Below are 9,569 nucleotides of genomic sequence, written 5' to 3' on the forward strand. Positions count from 1 at the left end.
ATTGTTGTGCATAAGTCTCGTTATTAAATTTAAAAATTGCGGAGTCAAAACATATTATTAAGGCTTTTTCAAGTTCCCCACACGGCACGAAATATGTCAGAAATATTTCCGAAATGTTACAACATTTCAGATTCGTTACATAATTTCAGGAATATTTCTGAAATGTTTCTGAAATATGTCAATTGCAATATAACATTCCCAATATTTCGGAAACCTTTCAGAAATATTTCAAATGCAATATAACATCACTGGTACCTTCGAAACGTTTCAGAAATATTTCAAATGCAATATAACATCACTGGTACCTTTAAAACGTTTCAGAAATATTTCAAATGCAATATAACATTTTCGATATTACAAATATATTTCAGAAATATTTCACATGCAATATAACATTCTCGATATTATAAATACATTTCAGAAATATTCCAAGCGCAATATAACATCACCGGTACTTTCGAAACGTTTCAGAAATATTTCAAATGCAATATAACATTTTTGATATTATAAATATATTTCAGAAATATTTCAAGCGCAATATAACATCACCCGAACTTTCGAAACGTTTCAGTAATATTTCCGTTTATGTGTGTATACATAAGTATTTTTCATAAAATTTGTCATTTTTCAAATTTTCCATAATGGACACGTGCATAAAGTTTTTCAATATTTATACCTTTCATAAAGTTATGGGTCTTTAATGATTATGCATACTGAGCTACGTCCAGTCAAGAAGACCGAAGTGAAGATTTTTTGACGGAATACGAATTGGGCGTCATAATTCTCATTTGTCTTGTTGAATCTACCAATTTTCTCGAACAATATCTCTTAAGGGACAACACCACTGTGACGGCTTCAAAAAATCGATTTTTTGAAAACCATCTAGAAAAATCTAGAATACATTTAAGAATAGAATGCCGTTGGTCCCAGGTCGAAAAAATAATTATTTTGGGAGATATAGGAGATATGGGAGATGCCAAAGGGACTCGTGAGAACGGGTCCGAAAGTGTGGTCCACACCGAATGCGTGTTTACTTTAAAACCAGTATAACATTGACCAGATACTTCCAAATTCCAATGTTTAGAATATTCAAGTATTGGACGTGGTGGTTTCGAACGCCTTAAACGGATACATATAAATATTCGTTATTTACGTCTGAACTATATAAGAATAAACAAGCAGTGTTTATATTTTAACTAAACAATTCATCAACAATTAACATTCCTTTTTGATTCCTGGGTGACCGGTTTACACTAATTGTAATATTATAATATTTATTCACATTCTTATTCTACGTATATGTTTATTAAAATTACCGTCGTACTTATATTAATTCAAATTAACGCGCCTTATTTATTCGCGTTTTATCTGCGACGAAGCGCTGAAAAACCCTAAAAATATGGCATCACGTCGCATACTCGAGCGCACGTGCTCGAGCGTCGCGCGCCAATTTTTCGCGCATCACCGTCGCGCAGCGTCGTGCACTCTTCCATCCTTCATTCTCGAGCTTTCTTGTTCTTTCGCACCGCGTTTCACAGGTCGTTAGATACCACGGATCTCTTGAGAAAATTACAGAAACCCACGTGGCAAGAAAAGTGGATATTTGGTAAGTAAATGTTTAATTTCCAATAAATGTGTAGAGAATTAGACCAAAAAATATCCTTAGCTACTTGGCATAATTACATATTTACGTGCATATTTGCTATGTACGCGGTTCTGCAGTTTGCTTGCTAAATCGGCTATCCTTGGCCACCACGTGTTGAATGGTATGCAATTGAAATACCGGCTTATGTGTGAACAGAAAGTACTATACTGCTTATAATTTTTTGTCAAGCTGTGAATTAAATAAAATAATTACGATCGTTGACTTCCCAACTATGAAACATCTATAATATTAAATCTTTTTATAGTTTACTCAACAAGGTTATTTCCTAACCGCAGTTGACCTCTCACGAGTGAGTACTCGTTTGCTTTTCCACAGAATTGAAAAAATCATGCTACGTATTTGAAGGATAACTTTTTGTCAGAATAACTTTTCCTTTGGAGAATCATTGTGATCTGGATGAACTAAGAGTGTTTGACCAAATATTTAGAAAAAGTCAGAAATAGTGGAAATTGTGTGTGGAAATTTCTGGTTTTTTTCTCATATTTTTTGGTTAACAGATCTTCGTTTATCCAAATCAGAATGATTCACCAAAGAAAAATTCGTCCTGATAATTATCCTTCAAATTGCATGATGATTTTCCCCCTTGATGGAAAATCACACGATACGGCATAATTGCCTTATGCAGTATTAAATTATGCATATTCCGATATTCGTATAGTGTCGCGATTTATTAATAAAGGCTAATTTTAATTTATACTAAATTGTTGATCAATTGAAACTTGAAGATACGCCGACCGTTATCAAACTTCGGTTTACTTTTCACTAGTTAATTACTGATTGAGGCCTGTATATTCAAAACTGTACGTTTTTAACATTTTAACTATAATTATTATAGGATATTATTATGCATTATAATTATTTTTCACGCTATACATATAGACGGGCCCTAATGAAACACTTAGTGTATCTCGCTGGCCCAAATAGAACAAGGCTATTTCATAAAAAGCTGTATAAGGCATGTACAGAGCTCTGTATATACGTCCTATGTCAGCTTCAGTTTTATGCACATTCCTATCATTGTTGATTATAAAATAGCAGAATATACTCTCACAAAACATTCTGCTTATACGTTATTTCAGGGTAGCCACCCGTCTGGAAAACCGGGAAAACCGGGAAATGTCAGGGAATTTTGTATGTCAGGGAAAAGTCAGGGAAATGTCAGGGAATTTTTTGGTTGGTCAGGGACTTTTTATAGAACTCACGGATTTCAAAAGCCTTGTCCATAAAATTGAGATGCTATCACCGCATCATTACAATTTTTCTTCTCTTCTTATTGACGATTATAAGCTTAGTTGTTGATTGTCACACGAATTCAGTAGTACGAGCAGACATCGGTTTGATTTATCTACGGCCGTCACTGCGTGTGGAGACGCAAGTTCACCGACGCCTAATAGTCTAGAAAAAACGAAGTCTCAGTTTTTTGGCAATAACTCAAAAAGTAAAAGCGCTAGCGAAAATTTTAAAAAGATTCTTAAAGAGGAGGAAATTTCCAATAAAAAAGTTCGAGCACCCGGAATTCTATCTTCAGTATTAGTAATTTTAATTTAACGCTGAACACAGGGCTCTGCGCAACTGTTACGGCATAGACGCGCCGCGTCTAGACAGTACACCGCATAAAATCATTGTTTTGCTGTATTAAATATCAATTTAAATATTTGGATAAATTGTGGCGTATTCTTAACACTTAAAAGAAAAATGTCCCGTTGGAAAAAAATTTTTAAGTTTATTTTTCAAAGAGTTGCACATTCTTTAATTAGTCATAATTCTTCGAACCTCGATTTTCATTGCAAACGGCATAAATGTTCAAATAATAGCTCTAAAAATATTTTGCTTCTTGGAGCCCCTTCTTAAATATATACTTAACAAGACGACGGAAATGGAAATTTAAATTTTTTTTCAACTTTCAAAAATCATAATGAACGGAATGAACAACTTTTAAAAACTTTTATAACTTTAATATATTTGGCCATACTTTACCTAGGTTACTGTGGTTTTTAGTGATTTCTGCACAAATTGTGCATCAAAATGTTAGGGAAAAATAATGATTTTAGTCAGGGAAAACCGGGAAATGTCAGGGAATTCCGTGAGCGGAATTGAGTGGCCACCCTGTATTTCAATCTGGCGTATACCACCTTGAGCCTCGTGTAATCTAGCTTTAGTTAGAAAGATATCAGACTAGGTGGAGACCGCCGATCAGTAATTACATGTTATTTGCTTTGAATCACACTCACGTATTTACAACTAAATCTTGAAACATCTGTAATAATTGCAGGAAAAGGTTGAGCAGCTGACAGTCAACTGTGTATTCGAAATATACAACATACGTTTTAGGTAAGACTATTATTAACCAATCATTTAGTTTATGTTTGATCAAATGATTGGGTAACCAGCTACCATTCGATTGGCAATCACACTAATCTAATATCAATAGTGGCATGACGTCCATATTTTCAGTGTATATTTTATGTTAAACAACTTAACTTTGCAGTCAACTGTATAGTAGACCCTGACAAACATTAGTTCTCAGACTGTTTTCAGAATAAACTTTTATTTTCCTGCACATCAAATGAGAAATTATTGACTGACCTTTTGTTATTTAAAGTTTTATGTTCGCAACATTGAATATTATACTTTATTATACTTGTATTATTTATGATATTTGATTTCAGAAAATGACACGTAAAAGAAAAAGTAACGACTGCTATTCAGATAGACATAAACGTCGACTCGTTGAACAACAAACTAAATTAAGTATTATTAGAATGAAGCACGTTAAGCACGTATAGTACGAAATGTAAAGTCGTGAACCAAACGCTTTTTTTAAAATATACATGAAAATAAGTATAGTTTTTTCTCGATTTAAACTTATTATTATAATATTATAATAATTAAATTATTTTTAAATCAATAATACATATGAAAATATAGGTTATAATAATTAAGCTGATACAGGGCAGTCTTTTGCTATACACCATATTTACTAGTATAGTAGTAACTATACGTAGTAACATGTACTACGTGTATTACGTAACATTTCTTCGTAAATATTGTGCAGAGCAAAAGACTGCCCTATATCAGCTTAATTATTATAGCCTATATTTTCATATGCATTATTGTTTCCAAAATAATATAAACATAATAATATAATAATAAGTTTATATTGAGAAAAAGACTATACTTACTTTCACGTATATTTCGAAAGAAGCCTTTGGTTCACGACTTTACATTTCGTACTACGCACTAGTATAGTATGTGTAGTAGGGTGGGCCAAAAAAAGTGAGTATTTTTTTTTACTTTATACTCTGAAAATCGGTTGCTAGATACCTCTAAAGAATTCTCACCAAATATGAGCTCTTAATTTTGATAACAAGGTCCTCCGCTTTACAATTTTGCATTTTTTCCTGAGTATTAGAAACAAAAATTCATATCTCTTTGACAACTGTTCGTTAAAAAATATCTCCCTTCATATTCTTGTAGGAAATCGAACGCTTTGCAAAAAAGGTCTCTTACAATTTTTTCGTAAACCTTACCGTTTAAAAGATATCAAAGCTTAAAGTTTGATTATTTTGAGAGAAATTTCTGTTTTGCTTATGAATTTTTTAACTCGCTTACAAAAAATTTTGATGAATTGCACAACTCATAGTTTTGTAGGAAATTAACTGCTCTACAAAAATGGTGTCTTATGATTTGTCGATTAAGTTAAGCGTTTAAAAGATATTCATCGTCAAACTTCAATGCATACTAATTTTAACAGTTTTTGATGAATAATTCGAAAAATTTCAATTTAATTTATAAGTTTCATGAAAATTTATTCCAATGTGAGTTCCTAAGAAAAGAGAAATGTTTTAAACTATTTTTCTTTTATTTTTTCAGTTCTATATAATATATAGAACTAAAAATAAAATATATTTTTTAATTTTCAATTTTTAATATATATTTTTATACTATTTTTCTTTTATTTTTTTAGTTCTATATAATATATGTAACTATATATTATAATATATAGAACTAAAAAAATAAAAGAAAAATAGTTTAAAACATTTCTCTTTTCTTAGGAACTCACATTGGAATAAATTTTCATGAAGCTTATAAATTAAATTGAAATTTTTCGAATTATTCATCAAAAACTGTTTAAATTAGTATGCATTGAAGTTTGACGATGAATATCTTTTAAACGCTTAACTTAATCGACAAATCATAAGACACCATTTTTGTAGAGCAGTTAATTTCCTACAAAACTATGAGTTGTGCAATTCATCAAAATTTTTTGTAAGCGAGTTAAAAAATTCATAAGCAAAACAGAAATTTCTCTCAAAATAATTAAACTTTAAGCTTTGATATCTTTTAAACGGTAAGGTTTACGAAAAAATTGTAAGAGACCTTTTTTGTAGAGCGTTCGATTTCCTACAAGAATATGAGGGGAGATATTTTTTAACGAACAGTTGTCAAAGAGATATGAATTTTTGTTTCTAATACTCAGGAAAAAATGGAAAATTGCAAAGCGGAGGACCTTGTTATCAAAATTAAGAGCTCATATTTGGTGAGAATTCTTTAGAGGTATCTAGCAACCGATTTTCAGAGTATAAAGTAATAAAAAAAAATACTCATTTTTTTTGGCCCACCCTAATGTGTAGTAACATTTACTACGTGTGTTACGTAACATTTCTCTGTAAATATTGTGTAAAGCAAAAAACTGCCCTATATCAGCTTAATTATTGAAACCTATATTTTCATATGCATTATTGTTCCCAAAATAATATAATTATAATAATATAACGATAAGTTTATATTGAGAAGAAGACTGTACTTACTTTCATGTATATTTCAAAAGAAGCCTTCGATTCACGACTTAATATGGACATGAGTCTGTAGGATTTTATAATGTATTTGAAAATAAATAACTTTGTAAGATACCTATATAATTAATCATTTTACTCAGATTCAGGACTTTTTTTATTACCTGAAAGATTTTTGAAATGTATTGTGGAATATATCAGAAATATTTTCACTATATCTTTCGGAAATGTTTCAGCAATATATCAGTCACCATTTTCAGATATATCGCTGAAAAATTTCTGAAATATATCGCGGGAATATTTCTGACATATTACCGAAATGTTTCTCACATATTTTTGACATATGTCAGCTATAAAACGTTAGTTATATATGCGGACATGGACATATTTCTGACATATTTCTGAAATGTTGCAATGGAATATAACATGTTTCTGATAAGACATTTCTGAAACATTTCTGAAATATATCGCGGAAATATTTCTGACATATTACCGTAATGTTCCTGACATATTTCTGACATATGTCAGCTATAAAACGTTAGTTATATATGCGGACATGGACATATCTCTGACATATTTCTGAAATGTTGCAATGGAATATAACAGGTTTCTGATAAGACATTTCTGAAACATTTCTGAAACATATTGTGCTGTGTGGGTCACTAAGGGGAATTGGGATCTTATTTTCTAAAGAATCCCTACGGTTGTTTATTGCACGCAAAGCGAGATCTGTAGGAACATTAGTAAACAGTGAAATTACATCTAAAGATATTAACGTGTAATTGTCCGGGATAATCAATGTCTTAATTTTATCAACTAATAAAAAACTATCCTTAACTCTCGAGATGGGAGGTTTGATATTGGTGGTGAGCCATGAATTGATAGTTTTGGCTAAGGTATAGGTCGGGCTATTAACAAATGAGACTATTATTCTTAAAGGGACATCCTCTTTGTGAATTTTTGGAAGCCCATATGCGCGTGGAGGGACACTATTGTACGTAGAAATGTTCCGATGTAGATTTTTAGTTATAAATTTAGAGGTAAACCAATTAAAAGAGAGCTTATTCACCCTATTTTGTAAGGAGTTACACAAATCATATCTAGTAATTCTATACGTAGTGGTGTCAGAAAGCTGCTGTCTCATTTTTTCATTATACGTGTCTCTGTACATAGCAACCGACGTATTACCTTTGTCAGCTTTTAGAATCATGATTTCAGGGTTATTTTTTTTTAAAATCATGGTCTCACGGATTTTTTGATCTGTGACAAAATTATTGATGTTGTTTTTGGGGTACTTTGGGAAAACAAGTACACGGTTGGTGAAATCGGATCTAGCTTGATTTCTTGACTCATTTGAAAAACTCGTAATTTTTTCTTCAAAATTGGAAATAAGGTTGAAGACTGGAAGATCACGTTTGTTATATGTGCGAGGAGTTATATGAGTTCTGAGGAGGGCCCATATCCGGGTCGAAACGTTAACTAAAAATACGTTTTCTTAATTGACCGATCACCAAGAATCTATAATATATTACATACGAGGTCGAGAATTCTTATTCATCAGTTTGATATATCGGATTACTTCTGAGAACTATGGGCTTTATTCAAAACATCGAACATACACACGGGAAACCTACAGCTGGTTACTTACGGCGTTGGATTAGGACAGCTGAGAAAATGACAAGGATGAAGAATCATAGGGTTTTCCTCCTACGCTGTAAGAAAGAAAGAATAATGCCTAAGCACCTAAATTTCTCTAAGACTACCTTAGAAAATATTAATTTTAATCTGTCAAAATCAATAACTAAAGCTAAACAACTCACAACCGAGTTCCAATTTTCTCTATTGAAGTTAGAAATCAATGATCTTCACATACATATCATCAATTCTGAAAGGACTATGATTAACCTCGCTGAAAAAATTATCCTAAACCTTGGAAGTACTTTGGGAAACAAATTTTTTGAAACCCAACATCGGATGCTTAACAATAAATTTATTGCTATAAAGAACAGGAATATTAACAAATTCACTAACTTACTTGCTCATAAAAAATCTTTGAACGAACAAAAAAACTCTTATTCAATTGAAAAAACTACCAAAAAAAATTGGTTAATTAATCTAACTGATACTCCTATTCCAGAAAATGTTACCGAAATAGTACAATTAGGTCACAAATTCGGTCGCACATATAACAAACGTGATCTTCCAGTCTTCAACCTTATTTCCAATTTTGAAGAAAAAATTACGAGTTTTTCAAATGAGTCAAGAAATCAAGCTAGATCCGATTTCACCAACCGTGTACTTGTTTTCCCAAAGTACCCCAAAAACAACATCAATAATTTTGTCACAGATCAAAAAATCCGTGAGACCATGATTTTAAAAAAAAATAACCCTGAAATCATGATTCTAAAAGCTGACAAAGGTAATACGTCGGTTGCTATGTACAGAGACACGTATAATGAAAAAATGAGACAGCAGCTTTCTGACACCACTACGTATAGAATTACTAGATATGATTTGTGTAACTCCTTACAAAATAGGGTGAATAAGCTCTCTTTTAATTGGTTTACCTCTAAATTTATAACTAAAAATCTACATCGGAACATTTCTACGTACAATAGTGTCCCTCCACGCGCATATGGGCTTCCAAAAATTCACAAAGAGGATGTCCCTTTAAGAATAATAGTCTCATTTGTTAATAGCCCGACCTATACCTTAGCCAAAACTATCAATTCATGGCTCACCACCAATATCAAACCTCCCATCTCGAGAGTTAAGGATAGTTTTTTATTAGTTGATAAAATTAAGACATTGATTATCCCGGACAATTACACGTTAATATCTTTAGATGTAATTTCACTGTTTACTAATGTTCCTACAGATCTCGCTTTGCGTGCAATAAACAACCGTAGGGATTCTTTAGAAAATAAGATCCCAATTCCCCTTAGTGAACTTGAAAAAGCCTTAATAATATGTTTTGACTCCGCAATTTTTAAATTTAATAACGAGACTTATGCACAACAATTTGGTTTGCCTATGGGATCTCCTCTTTCCCCAATCCTGTCAGACCTCGTCATGGAAGACCTGGAAACTTCTTGCATAAACGATCT

General features: G+C 31.8%; 1 long non-coding RNA gene across 1 annotated transcript; it reads left to right on the plus strand.

The window, feature by feature from the left end:
• The first annotated feature begins 1,447 nt into the window (after positions 1-1,447).
• On the plus strand, positions 1,448-5,072 carry LOC124217620 (uncharacterized). The gene is made up of 3 exons (XR_006882860.2): positions 1,448-1,606; positions 3,939-3,997; positions 4,336-5,072. It is a non-coding gene; the product is annotated as an uncharacterized lncRNA (long non-coding RNA).
• Positions 5,073-9,569: the final 4,497 nt, after the last annotated feature.

The sequence above is a fragment of the Neodiprion pinetum genome, chromosome 4 (genome assembly GCF_021155775.2).
Source record: "Neodiprion pinetum isolate iyNeoPine1 chromosome 4, iyNeoPine1.2, whole genome shotgun sequence".
Taxonomy (NCBI): Eukaryota; Metazoa; Arthropoda; class Insecta; order Hymenoptera; family Diprionidae; genus Neodiprion; species Neodiprion pinetum.